The sequence below is a fragment of the Gavialis gangeticus genome, unplaced genomic scaffold (genome assembly GCF_001723915.1).
Source record: "Gavialis gangeticus isolate Ggan-Ray unplaced genomic scaffold, GavGan_comp1, whole genome shotgun sequence".
Lineage (NCBI taxonomy): Eukaryota > Metazoa > Chordata > Crocodylia > Gavialidae > Gavialis > Gavialis gangeticus.
The window spans coordinates 14,923,179-14,929,753 of record NW_017729031.1 but is presented as its reverse complement, the minus strand read 5'-3'; the positions used below and the strand labels follow the sequence as shown (position 1 = coordinate 14,929,753).

Genomic DNA, 6,575 nt, shown 5'->3' with positions numbered 1-6,575 from the left:
GATACTACATTCAACCAGGTTCACGTCAAACCAGTTTCAGACATTTTCAGACTGGTTTATGTGCACTGAACATCTGTTCTTTTGCAGGTTTAAACCAGTTTCTGATCACTTAAACCAGTTTATGTGTAATGTCTGTCCCTCGCCATAAGGACTGGCTCCAATGATGCCCTCCAACTCTTCTGCTTCCTAGTCCAGGCACAGTTGAATTTAGGCATTTCACTTGGTAACAAAACATGGACGTTTGTCACACTGGACCATCTCAGTAGGCACAGGTAGGACTTGGTTCTGCCCTCACATGTACTCAGCACCCCAATAGACCCAGCATAAAGAATATAGTTAGTACAGCTGATTTCATCCCTGGAATAAAAAGGAAGTATAGATTAAATTGTGAATCTCTGGGTACGTCTACACAAGATGTTTACTATGCCGCTCAGTAATTAGCTGTGCAGTAAATATTGTGCGCCTACATATGTGCCTCTATTAGGCTTGAGTAAACTAATTTACTCTGCAGCAGGACAGTACTTGTAAACACTTGTAAAGTACTATCCTTGTAAGCACAAGTACTATCCTGCTGGCTGAGGCATAAAGGTGCTTCACTTTGGGGGCTGACTGCCAATTAGCCCCACACTGATCCATTATTGCCCTCCAGCCAACCCCTCTGCAGCACATTGAGCTATCGGGAGCATCCCCAGGCTGGTAGGCTGGCCTCCCTGGCCCCCTGCCAGCCCTGGCTGCTCCAGCCCAGCTCGATGTGCTGCTCATGATTAAACTCCAGAGTCTATCACTCCGGGGTACATATTCAAACAGCATGGCCAGGAGCAATGAACTCCGGAGTAATAAGCTCCAGAGTTTATTCATGCGTCTTAAGTGCACATGTGGATGTGCCCTCTGTGTCATAGTTCAGTTCCTTTTCTGCTTCTAGTACAATTCAAATTACTTTTTGCCCTTTACTTGAGGTAGTTCCATAGTCCAGGTCTTTATATTTTCTTTCATGCAGTGTCAAACGTTTTTATTTTCTCTAACTACATTTTTTTTTCTGAACTATTAACAGTTTGTAGTACTAAGAAATGCAGCACATACTCAAAAGTTCTTTCTAGTACACAAAATGTCTTCAGAACCTTATCTTTCTCTTAGGCTGAGAATAATTGGAGGAGTTTCTAATATACATGAGAAATTCACTGCTCCAAATACAATGAGGCATATTGCAAAAGTTTTATATCTAACCATATAATCAAGATTCAGAAATGATGTATTCAGATAAAATATAAATACTTGCCTCTGCTTCCTGAAGATAATTATCTTCAATTTAACACACACGCACACACACGTGTGTGTATGTGTGTGTGTGTGTATGTGTGTGTGTGTGTGAGAGAGAGACAGAAAATATAATTATAAGCTGAATAATTTAAAATCTCAAGTGATGGTAATGAAACACCATACATTTCTAATGTGAAAAATTTGGTATTGTTTTGTAGCTTGCAGTCCATTCTAACCCACTTCCTTGAAAGAAGGGTTGTATTCTAGACAATGTTTTATCCCTTCCACAAAGGAATTAAGTCAGGTTTATTGAAAGTATAGGGGACTGTTTACCCCAGACAAAATTACAAGGTAATAAATATGAATAATGTCAAAGTTTAACTACCCAAACCAGTGTTAATTACCCATCCCCAAGTGATTATTAGGAGCAAAAAAGAAATGAAAATGACTGTTTCATTGCAGGAAAAGCTTGTAACATAAATTTCAGGCTAGGATAGTATAAGAGTGCCTCCAAGTGGAATATGTCTAAATTCCACTTGGAAAATGTTAAAATTCAAGATGCTTATGGAATAAGTTTACTAAAATAGGCCAAAGAAATCCTATAAATTCTTCCTTTCAGCCCATTTCATTCAGTACACCACTATAAATATTTATGTGTACAGGTTAATGGGACCTGCCATCTGTTATTAGAAAGCCACAATGAAAGGACATTAATCTTAAATCAGTTTTAAAGAAACATCTTTACTTACTATGTCTGCTTGAGGTCATTATTTAATTTATTTTAATGGATAAATAAAACTTTCTTGACTCAGTGGGTGCATCTACATGTTCATGAATATACCACAGTTACTGTGCATTAAGTTTAATACTTGGACAACCAAGTACTATATTGATTCACAGTAATAGGTGCTACTGCGCAGTAGCGCTGGTGCACAGGTTTTTACAGACCCTAACTGTGCAATAGCCTAATGCTGTTGCACAGTAGCGCATTAGCACGGGTTTTACCCAGCATGCTACTGCTCAACGTTATTAGGCTACTATACAGTTAGCATCTCATGTAGACTCACCCCGCATGGAGCAATACCATAAAAATTTATTGGGAAGTGTCTCTTACTTTGCAGTACTTACTTTTATGTTCAATCTGTTAACATTGATGCCTTTAGGGCACTTCTTTGTTAAGTGTGGTACCCATTCTCTCAGCTGGTATTCAAGGTAAGGGCAAAGATCTTTTCTCTGATCCGCGCTGTGGATCTCTGATGCGCAGTAAGATCTCTGTCACATGTTTTGTATGCAGAGCTTCCATTGATGTCAATGGAAGTTCTGAGAGAGGAATGAGTACAGAATATGCATCAAGGAAGCTTCTGCCCTGAGGCTGAAGGTAAATGAACTGGAATCAATCTGTGGAAGATCTGTGGAATCAGTAAGCTATGATGTTATAGTACTGAAAAAGGCGCTAATAGACTGTACATTCTCCAGTACAAGATGACAAACTTGGTGGCACAGCCATATAAGGGAAAGACTGCTGGAATTGACAGGATGCTGCTTGCTTAGTTTCTTTTTTAGGTTTGGTCTTTGAATGGAATGAAGTGTAGTTTCATATTAACACAACTGTAATAGAAAATTATTCCCCAAATTTCTGGGGAACTGACTATATCAAACTATACTTATTTTTTCCCATGATTTATTGTAATCCTAGTGGCCCAGTTATCAGTAGTTAATCTTAGCCAGATGCAAAAGGCTTTGTGTGGTCACTCTGAATTTCACTCAAAGTATAAGTGCTATTTGAAAAGAGAAAACACCCCACTGCTTCCCTGATCTGCATATTCTTGAGGGTTTATTTAAGGTAACCATGTTCTTTATGCAGGGGAAATAATTTGGCATCAGGAAGGAAACAACAATTAAAGACATATATGCTGGATCAAGTAATCAAAATACTATGTACTGCCAATAGAATATTAGTCATATGCTAATATTGAAGTAAGATGTAAATTGAATCTTTTCCTTTTTTGTTATATATGTTTACTTGGATCATTGTTTTGTAACTAACTAAAAAGAAGTAGGGCCTTGTTACACGTTTAACTTTAGTTGGCTCAGGATGCTCTTAAGCTCTGGATTGTCCCCACATTACAATAACTAGCATAAAGTAGCTTTAAGCACTCTTTAGGCAGCTTAAAGTTATGCCACTCAAGGGCAAGATTCTCTCTGATCCATACTACCTAACTCGTGCTCCATGAGTGTGTGGCCACTCCTTAGAGATAAGCAGCCCAAGTTTCAGTCCTCCAGAATCCCAGGATTCTGTATCCCCTCCTTCCACCCTCCTGTTCTCTGAGGACAAACTTTTCACCCCCTGAACTCTACTGCCCAAGGGGTGGTACTGGCACCAAGCCAGCTCCTCCTTGCAGACCCGGAGGTGCAACCTGGCTTGGCAGCTTATAATGGCACAGACCAGTTTAGGAGAGAGGGCTAGGAGGTGGAGGGGGAGAGCAAGGTAAGAGTCCAGATTGGGGTCTCCATGAACTTGGGGCTTCCCTCCTGGGGCGGGGGAACCCATGAGCTGGTGCTACCCAATCCTAGTCCCAGTGTATTAACACATGAGACTTTATTGAACTTACTCTTCATTTCTTTTTAAACTCCTTTTTTTTTATCCTTTAATAGTTTCACAACTGACTTTCTTCATTTCACCACCCAGCTCCTGCTGCCATGCCACCCATTGCCTCTCCACCTGCCATTTCACTACCTACTCCCCATCATTAAATTCTCCCCCTTCCAGCCTTTTGCTGCCACCATCCCCAACCCATCTCTCCAGCCCATTGCCATCTAGAACAGGGATACAAGCCTTTCCTGGCTCACTAGCCCTCTACTGCCAAGGGACAGTCAGGGAAGGTTTTTAGCCTGAATGTGTGATAGCTCTAAACTTGAGATGACACTAACACTGATCAGCATTTGAGAAACTTGAAGTGTAACGTGTAACAAAGCCCGTAGACTCCACTAATTAATGAACTGATAGATTCCACTGTCCTTTAACTTTCATATCTGAGAAGTTTTGTACCCTCAGCACCACAGATTTTGATGCTGTTCACAAATTAGGATTGAAAAAATTTGTAGAAGCCTCTTGTTAAGCTAATGATAGCTCATCAATGGCATGCACTCCAAATCTTATTTGAGCTTAAGGAAAGTAGAGATGTATTATATACTTTCTAGGCATAGAGGAAGTGGATATTTTTCTTATTTATAAGGGGCAGTGGCATATTCTGAAATGCTGATTTATAAATAATTGTTCAGTGTTCATTTCTTGATATTGTGAACTAATAGAACTGACAAGTAACAATACTAAAAATGATATCTTTGTCTTCCTATTCTATAAGGGTGATCATTGGTAGACACCAATGAGCAGGACTTTTATTATTGCAACACTTTGAGTCAGCAGAAAAAATGCTTAGTAACTGGAAGAGTGACAGGAAAGTTGTTTTGAAGAATGTCTCGCTGTAAAAGTGATAACATATAGGTAAATGCAGGCGAGTACAGTAACAGGACTTGTAATATATCATTATCAAGACCATAGCAACTGTTTGATAGTTTAGTAAAATGAGTGACAGCAACTCTGGGCCAGAGTCAGCTCAGTTGATACAGAAAAATGTGAATTTCCCTACCTGACTGTGTATAAATCTAGTCTTGTTTCATAGAATCATAGAGCTGTAGGGTTGGAAAAAGGAACTCAAGGAATTTGGAGTCCAACACCTTGCACAAGTAGAAGATATAATGTTCTTAAACCATCCCTGAAAATGTCTACTTAGCCTCTTGTTAAAAACTTCCAAGGAAGGATATACCACAGCTTTTCTAGGCAGCATTTTCTGTTGTCCTATTGTTCTTTCAATTGAAAAGTTTCATTTTTTTTTCCCCCTGAGATATAATCTAAACCAGTTCTACCATAGTTTTAAACCCTTTACCTGTTGCCACCCTTTGTGGCAAACAAGAACTATCTTTCCTCTATCTTCTTTATGAAAGCCTTTTAAAATATATGAAAACTGTTATCATGTCCTTCCTTAATTTCCTTTTTTCCAAACTAAATGTATCTAGTTTATTTATTTTTACCTCATAAGTTTTTCATTCCAACCCTATTATCACCTTTATCATTAGTGGACATGTCTACACAAGACATTTATTGTGGAGTAGACTAATTAGATCCACAGTAAGTGTCTCGGCATCTACATGCAGGGCAATTAGGTTGGAGTAAACTAATGAACTCCACAGCAGGATAGTACTTGTAAATACAAGTACTGTCCTGCTGCAGAGGTCTTTTTATTCAATAGCACTGTAGATGCTGGAGGGGCTGGCTGGGGCATGAGGGTGCTTCAGTGTAGGGGCCGCCTCCTGGCTAGTGGCCAGATAAGTCTCGTGTGGGATACCCAAGTTCAAATTCTTGTGGAGCAGTATTTCTTTTAGGTTATGCCAATGTGTGTGTGAGATTTTTCAGCATCTGTTCAATTTATAGAGCTGATAAAACACTTTAGAAAGTCCACATTTCTGAAAACTACCACCTCCTCAGGGGCATTTGAGGCATTCTCTGGAATTACTGTGGTGGACAGATGGTAGTGTGTGTTTTTTCCTGTTGTAGCTTCTCTGGTATACTTTTTTACCAGTTTATTTGCATCAGGTTAGTTTGATCTTTAACTTTGTTCTCTACCTCACATTCTTAAGAGAAGAAAAAAAACCAAAAGATTTTGGGATGATTGCATTCCATCTACATGCACTGAGAAGATTTTTTTTCTCTAACTTTTATTAAATCTGTATATATCAAAGGATTATCTATTAACTACTTATATCTCTATATTCTTATCAAAAAAGAATTGCTCAGAAATGCTTTTGAAGGCATTAATTCAGGTATTAGCTAGTTCTTTGGAGAACATTTTAAAGTCACAGGAACATAATGAGTTTAATTTTTTTGTTGGCAATGAGTCTTTCTTAGTTTATGGGTTTATTAAAGTACTGCATGTAGCTCTTCTAAATGTGAATTGTAAAGATAGTTTTGCCAGCATGATTTAAGATCATCTAGGTATGTCAGTGTTGCCAAAAATGTAAGCCAGAGACATGCATGTGTCAAAAATACAGGGGAGAGAAAATATTACAGTTAAAAGGTAATGTCTAAAAGTACAAAACACCAAAGGACATTGGAGTAAATGACAAATTTTATTCTAAAGGGCATTAAGAAATAGGAAGGAATAGATAGAAGTTAGGAGTTGGAAGTACATCTGTGCATCTTCTCAACTGGTGGAAACAGGAAAATGTATTCTGGAAATTTCCTTTCTTCAATGTGCATT

The 6,575-nt window shown here is 38.6% G+C and overlaps 1 long non-coding RNA gene across 1 annotated transcript; it reads right to left on the bottom strand.

Annotated features, from left to right (window-relative positions):
* Window positions 1-435: 435 nt before the first annotated feature.
* Window positions 436-5,531, bottom strand: LOC109301699. Its single transcript, XR_002098573.1, has 3 exons — window positions 5,520-5,531; window positions 4,052-4,055; window positions 436-521 (listed from the first exon to the last, which is right to left on the bottom strand). It is a non-coding gene; the product is annotated as an uncharacterized LOC109301699 (long non-coding RNA).
* Window positions 5,532-6,575: the final 1,044 nt, after the last annotated feature.